Below are 11,829 nucleotides of genomic sequence, written 5' to 3'. Positions count from 1 at the left end.
ACCGATTATGATGAATCTGCATTTCTTGGACAGGGTTCTGAGTGATGGGTTTGCTGTTCGAGGGCCTTGTGCAGAGACAGTGCTTGGAAGAGCAGCTGCCACAGCTGGTGTGGGCAGGAAGCAGGTCTTTGGGCCAGAAACCTTTCTCTCAGTGGCCCTGGCAGGTCTGTGTTCTTGCGTCTTCTGGGGCTGCCCCGGGCACCTGCCTTCCAGCTGAACTGACCTCAGCCTCAGAGCCTCTGTGATTCTGTGTTCAGCCTCGGCCTTGCTACAGTCTGGGCCATCTTTCTCTTACTCCTTATCATGTCAACAGCGCTCCACACTGGAATGGTCAGATGCTCAGATGCTCTTCAGAGCTCAGTCACAAAAAACTTAATGTCAGTCTGCATCCTTGCCCGGCTTGCTTCCAACTCTACAGCTCCACGGTGACAGCAGCAAGGGCCAGTTGGGAACAAAGTGTGGGCAATTGACAGGCACTGGGAACAGGGACAGGGGCTCTCCCTGGAATTGTCCCTTCTCTGGCCCGTCCCTCTGCATCTTGATGTTACATTCCCCTGGGCTGAGTGAGCAGGTAGGGCGGCTTTCTGAAAAAGCAGCAATTTACCCTTTCTTTGTACTTTTCAGAATCCCTGGTGGACTCTCCCATTTGGTGGCATTACCTGATTATCTGTGTGCCCGCCATGTTGCTCCCAGGCTCTCTGCCCACGGCTTGTTCTACATCAGAAAGAGAAGCCGCAATGACCCCCTCCCTGCCCTCCAGAGCCTCCTTCACCATTGAGATGGCTCGGAAAACCCAGACGTGAAAGCTTTAAGGCAGAAGGGGGAAAGCACTGCGGTAATAAGGATGAAACTGCCCCCAGCAGGTGCTGACAAAGTCAGCTCTTGGTGCCTTGTTCCTCCCGTTTGATCACTGCTTCTCAGCCCTCTCCTCCTCCCACCTCTGCACCCACCCTGCCTCTCTCTCCTCTCTGTGGTCTTTGTTTTCCTCCCTCCCCTTCCCCAACACACATCCATGCATGTTCACACACACAGGTAAAGGTCCCGCCTTTCAAGACATTTAAAATAAAGTTGCAAGAAATATATGTATAGTATAAAGAACACTTCTATGTCTGGATTTGCTTGTTAACATTTTGCCCCATTCACTTTATCATTTGTGTGTGTGTGTCCTCTCTTGCTCTGAAGCATTTGAAAAATTGCTTATGTACCTCAGACCTTTGGCGCTAACAGTTTTGGGCATATTTCCTAAGAAAAGAGATAGTCCCTTATGTAACCACTCTACAGTTATCAATGTCAGCAGATTGAATATGGACACAATACTTCCGTCTGATCTGTTTTTTTTTTTTAAGACACTCTGTCGCCTAGGCTGGAGTGAAGTGGGGTACAGTTTCGGCTCACTGCAACCTCTGCCTCCTGGGTTCAAGCAGTTCTCCTGCCTCAGCCTCCTGAGTATCTGTGATTATGGGCACCAGCCACCACGCCTGGCTAATTTTTTTGTATTTTTAGTAGAGATGGGGTTTTGCCATGTCGGCCAGGCTGGTCTCTAACTCCTGACCTCAGGTCGATCCACCTACCTCGGCCTCCCGAAGTGCTGGAATTACAGGCTTGAGCCACCGCGCCCGCCCAGATCTGCTGCTTGAATTCAAATCTTGTGGGTTGACACAATGAAGTCATTCATAGCCTTCACCCGAGCCCAGGGTCCAGCCCAGGGTTGGGCAGGACCCTGTTCTCTCTCTTTAGCCTCCTTCAGTTGGGAACATCCCACAGCCTTTCTTTTCTTTTCTTTTTTTTGGAGATAGAGTCTCACTCTGTTGCCCAGGCTGGAGTGCAGTGGGCAGTGGTGCGATCTTGGCTCACTGCAACCTCTGCCTCCAGGGTTCAAGCGATTCTCCTGTCTCAGCCTCCCAAGTAGCTGGGATTTGGGCGTGTGCCACCATGCCCAGCTAATTTTTATATTTTTAGTAGAGACAGGGTTTCACCATGTTGGTCAGGTTGGTTTCCAACTCCTGACATCAGGTGATCCACCCACCTTGGCCTCCCAAAGTGCTGGGATTACAGGCGTGAGCCACTGCGCCTGGCCCCCACAGCCTTTCTTTTTAAAGAACACTCCCTTCCTTTGATAATGGATGGCCCTTCATTTGGGGTTTGTCCTGTGTTTCCCCACGAGTAGACAGAGGTTTTGCCTCTTTGGCTGGGACCCCATGCTGGGGGTGCTGGCCCAACTCTGGGCATCCCCTCTGGGGCCCTCCAAGTCCCACCACCCTTCATTGGGGACATCATTGTTCACCACCGGTCAAGGTGTGCCCGATTTCTCCACTGCAAAATCGCTGTTCCTTTTTCCCCCCCTGCAACTGAGGAGCAGCTGGGGAGGCGCTTTCTGATGACGCAGTTTCCCATCAGCCCATCCTGGCCACACCTCCCCGGATGAGTCCCGCCTGCCGCACCCTTCACCCTTCAGAGGGTTTCACATCCTCCTCTCCCAGGAGTCGGACCACGATGTGCAGCTGACCTCAGCAGGATAATCATGACCTAAGCTGTCCTTTTGGGGGTGAACTTCCTTAGGAAGTCTTCCCGACATAGATACACTGTCTGATAAATACTGCAGAGAAGAGCAGGGCTGGCCAGGGCTGACTCGCCTGGATTGTCTAAAATATGACAGTGGTTCATGGGGTGGGGCTCTGTGCATTCGTTAAATGCTATCGGCAGTTTTTCAGACTTTGCATGCATTGTGTATTTACTAAACTTTGGGGACAAGCTCAGTGATAATCACTCCCTTAACGCTGGTCCTCGGTCCCCGCTGTTAGCCTGCCTGGATGATGCGCGCAGGTGAGGAGTTTCTGGTGCTCTCAGTTCTGCAGGTGCGGATGGAATCGTTACTCTGAGTGCCCTCCCTGCAGGGGCGCTGCCTGTTAAGGAGCATTCCCTACCAGCCACTCATCTTCTCCGCAAGCTGCACACTTTCATATCCCCTGCCTTGCCTCTTCTGTGGCTGTTTTGATAACGCCATTGAATGGCTTGTTAATGGTGTTTTCATTAACTGCATCAGAGATACGAGTATTACCCACCATGATGATTCACTCGGGAACGCTTAGGGCTGCCCGTCACTGAATGGCCACCAGTGGTGGTTTGGGCAGATAGAGATGTGTTTTTCTCTATGACAAAAAGGCACATGTTTCAGCTGCCCCTACCGTTGCCACAGAGGCTGTCATCCTCCTGAAAGCCCACCATGGCGGTGTGGTGACCTGGACGGCCCAGGAGTGGGTCTGCATTCAGGGCGGGAGAAGGGACGTGATAGAGACCGTGCCAGCTGCATCTGTCCCTTTTAGTAAGAAAGTGTGTGCTTTCCCACAGGCTCATCTCAGGGCCTCGCCTGGACTTGCCCTTCCTAGAATCATTAGTGAAGGATGCAGCGGGGAAGGGCTTGGGCACGGTGTTGAGTCTGCTGATCTGTAACACCTGCTGACCCGTCAGCTTCATTTACTGTTCAGCTACACTGGCCGCTTTCCAACTGCTAGGTGGACGCAGAAGTTAATGGCTCCTGGTGGATCCATAAATAGCTCTTCTCTGATATTAGAGAATAAGACACAGGCAGACTTATAGATGGCTGGCATCCTTTCTTCCCCTTCACTAGGCTGCACTCCTGACGTCCCATCTGCGGCTCGGGAAGAAGACGGGTGATGGTGTCTCATCCCATAAAAAGAGGCCTGCTAATCCCAGCAGAACAACCCAAGGCACCGCACTTTAAAAAGCAACGACCCAATTTTGATGTTTTGGAAAAGAAGAAAGCCAAGTTGCCCTTATTTCGAAGTTAGGAGCAGCTGTCACAAAACAGTTTCATGCACACGGCAGGAGAAGAAATAGGGTTTGCAAGGTAAGGCGCAGCGGGAAAACGCACACAGGGGACAGCCCCGCATATCCCCCATCTGCCCTGCGGCTAGCTCCTCTCTCCAGTTTCTCCCCTGCTCTGTGCGTGTCTCATGGGGTCTCCCAGCCAGAGACGGGGGAGGAAAGGAGGAGAGAGGGGCTGGCTACTTATTCCTCGGCCCCTCCCTGTTGGCTCGAGGTGGTCTCCTGCACCCGGACCACAGGCCTGGGCTCCATGCAGCACTCTCCTCACAGCTTGGTCCTGGTAGATGCTCCCTCCCTTGCCCTGCAGGCCCAGCAGTGCTAGTGGCTTCCGGCTCTTCCAGCCCTGGGTCCTGCCCTCTCCCTCCGTGGTCTCTTTTTTTTCTTTTTTCTTTTGAGACAGAGTCTTGCTCTATCACCCAGGCTAGAGTGCAGTGAGATGATCTTGGCTCACTGCAACCTCCGCCTCCCGGTTCAAGTGATTCTCCTGCCTCAGCCTCCCAACTAGTTGGGACCACAGGCGCACGCCACCACACTCAGCTAATTTTTGTATTTTTAGTAGAGACGGGGTTTCACCATATTGGCCAGGCTGGTCTCGAACTCCTGACTTTAAAGCAGGCCTGCTGGGGTAACGTTTCCTGTATTACAGAATCACTTGAGAGACCCTAGTGTCTATTTAGAACACCCAAAGGATTTAGAAATGGAAAAAAAAAAATGGCTTGGGGACAGCTTAGTTCTCCTTCCTTATTTGGTGGTTGAGGAGCCTGAGCCCCGTGTGGTGAAGGTCACTGTTCCAAGGTCACCGGCAGGAGTTGGAGAGCCTGCTCTCACAGGCGTCACTGTTAGAAAAGATTCACACACACATACACACACACACATACAATACACACACACACACACACACACATATACACGCATAGATACACACACATACACATACACACACACACACACACACACACACACACACACACACACACACGGGAAAGCAAGGGCCCGCCTTGAAAGCTTGCTGTTGACTTCCCAGGCTGAGTTGAGCACTGAATGGTGATTTCGGAACTTCCTTTTGCTCTGTTCAGTTGTGCAGATATAAGTGAAGTCATTCTGTAGTCAGGTGCCTTACTTTAATAAAAAATTATCATGCGACAGTGACTTGGGTGGTTTTCTGCTTTCCCTTATTGCATATCAGTTAGTCCCACACACAGAAGGATCCTTCAAGCTTTTAAAGGGTCTGGGACTTTTTTTTTTTTGTATCAAGTAAGATAACTATTTAGTTTTATTTTTTCCAAATCATTTCAACATTGTGTATTGTATAAATCCCCCCATGCTTTCCAATATTATATTTGTCATGTGCTAAATTCTTAGACATACCTGGATCTTTTTTTTTTTTTTTTTTTTTTTTTGAGACAGAGTCTTGCTCTGTCACCCAGGCTGGAGTGCAGTGGCGTGATCTCGGCTCACTGCAAGCTCCACCTCCTGGGTTCACGCCATTCTCCTGCCTCAGCCTCCTGAGTAGCCTGGACTACAGGCGCCCGCCACCACACCCGGCTAATTTTTTGTATTTTTAGTAGAGACGGGGTTTCACTGTGTTAGCCAGGATGGTCTCGACCTCCTGACCTCGTGATCCGCCCACCTTGGCCTCCCAAAGTGCTGGGATTACAGGTGTGAGCCACCGCACCCGGCCTACCTGGGTCTTTTTCTGAACTTCGGTTTTCTTCCACTGATCATTTGTCTATGCGTTGGTCACTGCCATATAGTTTTAATAACAAGAGCTTACTATACATTTTCTTTTTTGAGACAGGGTCTTGTTCTGTCTCCCAGGCTGGAGTGCAGCGGCACAATCGTAGCTCATTGCAACCTTGAACTCTTGAGTTCATGCAATGCTTCTACCTCAGCCTCCCAAGTAGCTGGGACTATAGGCATGAGCTACTGTGCCTGGCCTATTTTTATATCCGATAGAGAAAGGTTTCCTGAACACTCTTCTTTTTAAAAATGTTTGGCTAATTTTCTTTCAAGCATTCTTCCAAGTGTACTTTGAAATTCAACTTAAGTTAAAACAAATAAACAGAAAACAACGCAATGTAATTCTGACTGAGTCTGTATTGTATATGGAAGAATTGGCATATTTTGTATGATTACATTTTTCCTACCCAGGAACGCGAAATAGCTCTCCTTTTGTTCAGGTACTGTGTCCTCCAGGGAATTACTGCAGTTTTCTACTCCCAGCATTGTGTAATTGTTGAGTTTATTTGAAAATTCTTTTTACTTTTAGTTGCTATTTGAAATGGAAACTTTAAAAGTTTGTGTTTTCTGAATGGTTATTGCTGATTCATATGTATAAATACTCATCCGTTTGATAAGTTTGTAGTTACGTAGGCTAGATTTCCTCATTAATCATGTCATTGGCCAACAGGTTTATCCCTTCTTCTTCTGCATTTACACCCTCTGGCCCCTGCCTTGGGCGTAGGACACAGGACTTCGAGACGGCAGTGCCTCTTCCAGGAAGGCCTCTGGAATTTCATCCCTCAAGATGATAGTGCCTTTGGCTTTTGGTTTCAATATGTACATACATTTTATAACGCTAGGCAAGTTTCATTGTTTTTCTGGTTTGCTAAGAGATTTCTTTTTTAGTGAGAACATTTTCTAAATGTTATCAAGTGCCTTTCAGTAGCTATTGAAATGTTATTGAAATGTTCAAATGGCTTCCCACTTTTAATTTATTCATATAACAATTTACATGAGTAAATATCTTAATTTGAACCAAATTTACATTCTGGAATCAAGCCTACTGAGTCATGGGATCTTTTTGTTTGTTTGTTTGTTTGTTTGTTTGTTTTTGTTTTTGAGATGGAGTCTCGCTCTGTCGCCCAGGCTGGAGTGCAGTGGCATGATCTCGGCTCACTGCAAGCCCTGCCTCCCAGGTTCATGCCATTCTCCTGCCTCAGCCTCCCGAGTAGCTGGGATTACAGGCACCCGACACCACGCCCAGCTAATTTTTTTTGTATTTTTAGTAGAGATGGGGTTTCACTGTGTTAGCCAGGATGGTCTCAATCTCCTGACCTCGTGATCCGCCTGCCTCAGCCTCCCAAAGTGCTGGGATTACAGGTGTGAACCACCATACTCGGCCGGGATCATTTTTATTTTTTTAGAGACAGAGTTTCACCATGTTACCCAGGCTGGTCTCAAACTCCTGGGCTCAAGCAATCTTCCCACCTTGGCCTCCCAAAGTGCCGGGATTGCAGGTGTGAGCCACCGCACCCAGCCTCCTAAGGATCATTTTTAATAGGGACAGTTACTGCCCACTTGCTGATGGTTGATTTGGGTTCTTGAATCTCTCGTTTCCCCTGAGACATTGATCTCTCATTTTCCTTGACCACTTTGGTTGGGCTTTGCTAGCAAAGCCTTCACTTTTATAAAATAACCTAGGAAAACCTTCACTTTATAAAAATAATATCTTGCCTGTAATCCCAGCACTTTGGGAGGCTGAGGCAGGAGAATTGGCTGAGGCCAGGAGTTTGAGACTGGCCTGGGCAATATAGTGAGACCCCGTCTCTATGGAAAAAAAAAAAAAGATAAAATAATCTCTTCAGGGGTTCTGTAGTAATTTAAATAACATGGAAATTATATATTCATGGAAGGTTTGTCAGAATCGGTAAAATGGTGTTGGCCTGGCAACCTCTGGGGGGAAGGGAGAGGGGGAGGTTTGTTTTTGTTTTTGAGACAGAGTCTCTCTCTGTCACCCAGGCTGGAGAGCAGTGGCGTGATCTCAGCTCACTGCAACCTCCGCTTCCTGGGTTCAAGTGATTCTCATGCCTCAGCCTCCCAAGTAGCTGAGATTACAGGCACGTGCCACCACGCCCTGCTAATTTTTGTATTTTTAGTAGAGACGGGGCTTTGCCACTTTGCACAGGGTGGTCTCGAACTCCTGGGCTCAAGTGACCTGCTGCCTTGGCCTTCCCAAGTGCTGGCATTACAGGTGTGAACTGCCCACCACATCCAGCCTGTTTTTGTTTTTTTGATTTTTGTTTTTGGCTCAAACCAGCAGTCTCCAACCTTTTTGGCACCAGGGACGAGTTTTGTGGAAGAAAATTTTTTCCATGGACGGGGGCAGGGGTGGGGGATGGTTTCAGGATGATTCAGGCATGTTACATTGATTGTGCATTTTATTATCATTACATTATAATATATAATGAAATCATTATACAACTGCAGTATCATGAAGAATCAGTGGGAGCCCTGAGCCTGTTTTCCTGCAACTAGACAGACCCATCTGGGGGTGATGGGAGATGGTGACAGGTCATCAGGCATTAGATTCTCATAAGAAGTCCACAACTGCTGGGCATGGTGGCTCGGGCTGGGCTCGGTGGCTCAGCCTGTAATCCCAGCACTTTGGGAGGCCCAGGAAGGCAGATCACGAAGTCAGGAGATCGAGACCATCCTGGCTAACACGGTGAAACCCCGTCTCTACTAAAAATACAAAAAAATTAGCCAGGTGTGGTGGTGGGCACCTGTAGTCCCAGCTACTCAGGAGGCTGAGGCAGGAGAATGGCGTGAACCCGGGAGGCGGGGCTTGCAGTGAGCCGAGACTGCACCACTGCACTCCAGCCTGGGCGACAGAGCGAGACTCTGTCTCAAAAAAAAAAAAAAAGCCCACAACCTAGATCCCTCGCATGCGCAGTTCACAGTTCACAATACTGTTCATGCTCCTCTGAGAATCAAATGCCACCACTGATCTGACAGGGGGCGGAGCTCTGGCGGTAACATGAGTGATGAGGAGTGGCTGCAAATACAGATGAAGCTTCGTTTGCTCACTTCCTGTTGTGTGGCCCAGACAGGGCACCGTCTGTAGCCCCGGGGGTTGAGGACCCCTGGTTTCAACAACAGAAATGTACCATCTCCCAGTTCTGGAGGCCAAAGTCTGAGATCCAGGTGTCTGCAGGGTTGATCCCTTCTGAGGCTGTGAGCAGGACCCCCTTCCAGGCTCTCCTCTGGCCTTCGGTTTCCTTCTTTCCCTCCCTACCCTCCCCTCCCCTCTTCTCCCCTCTCCTCTTCTCACTCTGTTGCCCAGGCTGGCATGGTTTATGTTTGTGGTTTTTCTTTATTTATCTTGCCAGACATTCGCATGTTTTGATGAACTTTTCAAACAACCAGTTCTTTGCTTTATATTCAGTTGTAGACTGAGTTTTCCTGGGGGTTTTTGGAGTTGGGGAGGAAGGATCTTTTTTTTTTTTTTTTTTGAGATGGAGTCTTACTCTGTCACCCAGGCTGGAGTCCAGTGGCGTGATCTCCACTCACTGCAACCTCTGCCTCCCAGGTTCAAGTGATTCTCCTTCCTCAGCCTCCTGAGTAGCTGAGATTACAGGCATGCGCCACCACACCCAGCTAATTTTTTTTTTTTTTTTTTTGGTAGAGATGGGATTTCACCATGTTGGTCAGGCTGGTCTTGAACTCCTGACCTCAAATGATCTGCCTGCTTCAACCTCCCAAAGTGCTGGGATTACAGGCATGAGCCACCATGCCTGGCTGTGATCATTTATCTTGGCTTCTTTCTTAACCCTTCTAATGTTTCTGTTCTGCAGTGCATGGTGGCTCGTTTGTGTGAGTTCAACGCTCATCTGTGCATTGTTTATCTCTTAGAGCAGGTGTGAATTTTCTGTTTTCAACCAGCTTTGTGCAAACATGAACTCCTATTTTTATAACTGCTCAGACATTCCTATGACAGGGCCTCATTTCTGCTTGGCAACAAGAAAACTGAATTTAATTTCATTTAATCCAGGAAACAGTTCTGTCGGGTATTTTTCTCTAGTGGAGTCTGGTTGAAAGCTTCATCGCTCACAGAGAACATTCCAGCGTTAGTGTCATGGCCTCCGGCCGGTGCAGGACTTTCTCGGAGCCCAGGTGGCTCCCTGTGGGAAGGAGAATTCGACGCTCCGTCCCCGTCCTCTGCCAGGGACCCACTTACTAGTCTCCTGGGGCCGCTGTAATAGAGGAACACAAACTGGGTGGCATCAAACAACATAACATTTATTTTCTCACAGTTCTGGAGGCCAAACTGCAACATCAAGATATTAACAGATACTGACCTGCTCCCTCCTCAGGCTCTAGGGGAGGAGCCTCCCTTGTCTTTCCCGGCTTCCAGGGCGGCTGGCCATCCTGGGCGTCCTTTGGCTTGTGGCTGCCTGGCTGGCATCCCCGCCCCCGTTGTCACTTGACCTTCCGTATGCCTCTGTTTTCTCTCCTTATACAGACCCCAGTTACTGGATTGGGATCCACCCTAACTCAATATGACCTCAGCTTAATGAAAGACATCTGCAGAGACCCTATTTCTACTAAAAGCCACATTCTGAGACTTCTCGTGCACATGAGTTTTTGAGAGACACTGTTCTGCTCCATGCAGGGAGGTAACTGGGATCTGAAGACGTTGCATTCGAGGTCTCGGGGCTCCTCTTCTGATGAGCAGCCTCGGGCTGACCTGGGGCAGGTGTGATGTCTGCGCCTCACCATCTCCACCCTGCCTGCCGTGGAATCTCCATCACAACGACAGGTGCTTTGGAGGCCGGGGTGCATGTGTACGGGCCCTGCACACACTGAATGTCACTGGGAACACGGACACACCCCGCTTCCAGGAGAAGATAGAACACATCGACCCCTTTTGTGAGTACAATTTTTTGGAGTCTCCAAAGCAATGGGACTGCCCTGGGGAAGACAGAGGCTGTGAAGGGAGTGTTGACCCCAGTGGGAGGTGGACGGAACGGGATGCGGGCGCTCAGGGTGGAAGAACGACGTAGGCGGTCAGTGGTCAGTAGGCCATGCCCACATCTGGGCTAGACGTCACTATGGTGCCGTTCTGTCTCCACACAGCCAGGCAATGCACAAAATAGGCCATCTGGGCCATAGTGGGGGTGAACATCCAGCCTGGAGGCCCTCGAACAAGCCCACTGAGGGCCTCCAGTTGGGGGCACACATGGGTGACACCTGGCCTAGTGACGCCCCACCTGGGCTGCATGTTAAAATCACTGGGGAACTTTTAAAGGGCTGATGTCTGATTTCTCCAGGGATTCCGAGGCGAGAGGGAACGAGGTGAGGTCTGGGCTTAGGGGTTTTAGTGCTGGTCATCCACGGTGACACTGAGAACGGAGGCTCTCTGTGGGTGAGCCCTTGGGGAACCCAGCTGACCAGGCCCCTGGGGTCCCGTGAGGCCTGAGTCTGAGAAGGCTCATCTCTCCCAGAGCCTGCGGGCCATCCCAGGCTTGTACCTCTGGCCCAGCTCTCCGTTCAGGCCGCTGAACAGGGCTGATCCATGTCCTTCAAACAGCTGCTCAGATATTTCAAATCAGCTTTCATGGGCTTTTCCATAGGAAGGGGACGTCTGCTTGCTGAAGCCAGCAGCTGGCCCGGCGGGAGGTGTGTCAGGTGTGCTGGGGGAGCCGTGACCTTTCCTGGGTCCCCCTCTGTTCAGCGCAGCCGCCTCGGGCAGGCATGCAGGGAGGATGGCCGCGGCTGCCAGAGCCCCTGTGGCTTGGTGCGAAGGACCTCTGGGTGCTGGAATCTGCACGTGTTCCTGTGTAGTGCTCAGCCCCTAGAGGGCTTGCAGGTGGAGTGGGCGAGGACAAGTTTCTGGGGAGGACACAGGCCTGGCCCTGGGGTGACAGATGGTGGTGTCACCTCATCCAGTCATTCATGAGCTGTGCACACTGGGCAGGTGGCCCCCTGCAGCCTCTGTTCCGCATTTTTGAAATGAAGGGGGCAGAGGGTGGTGTGCACGTTCTCAGCACATCACTCAGCATGGAGGGGTGTTGGTCATAATAATAAGGACGAAAAATCCCTCCCAGAGTTCCTTACCAGCCATGCATGGTCCCAGGGCGTTCTCCAGGTTGGCAATTGATCTAACCCCCCACCCCAATAACCCAGAGTCAGCGACGCCTGTTGCCTCCACCCCAGCGCTGTGGGACTAAGGCCCAGGCAGGTTCAGTGGCTCGAACAGGT

The 11,829-nt window shown here is 50.3% G+C and overlaps 1 long non-coding RNA gene across 1 annotated transcript; it reads left to right on the top strand.

The window, feature by feature from the left end:
- The first annotated feature begins 2,683 nt into the window (after positions 1–2,683).
- Positions 2,684–10,491, top strand: LOC116483512 (uncharacterized). The gene is made up of 3 exons (XR_009210056.1): positions 2,684–2,823; positions 3,629–3,868; positions 10,091–10,491. It is a non-coding gene; the product is annotated as an uncharacterized LOC116483512 (long non-coding RNA).
- The last annotated feature ends 1,338 nt before the right edge of the window (positions 10,492–11,829 follow it).

Source organism: Hylobates moloch, unplaced genomic scaffold (genome assembly GCF_009828535.3).
Source record: "Hylobates moloch isolate HMO894 unplaced genomic scaffold, HMol_V3 SCAFFOLD_15, whole genome shotgun sequence".
NCBI lineage: Eukaryota > Metazoa > Chordata > Mammalia > Primates > Hylobatidae > Hylobates > Hylobates moloch.
The sequence above is the reverse complement of the archived record's forward strand: the minus strand, read 5'-3'. Positions and strand labels throughout refer to the sequence as shown.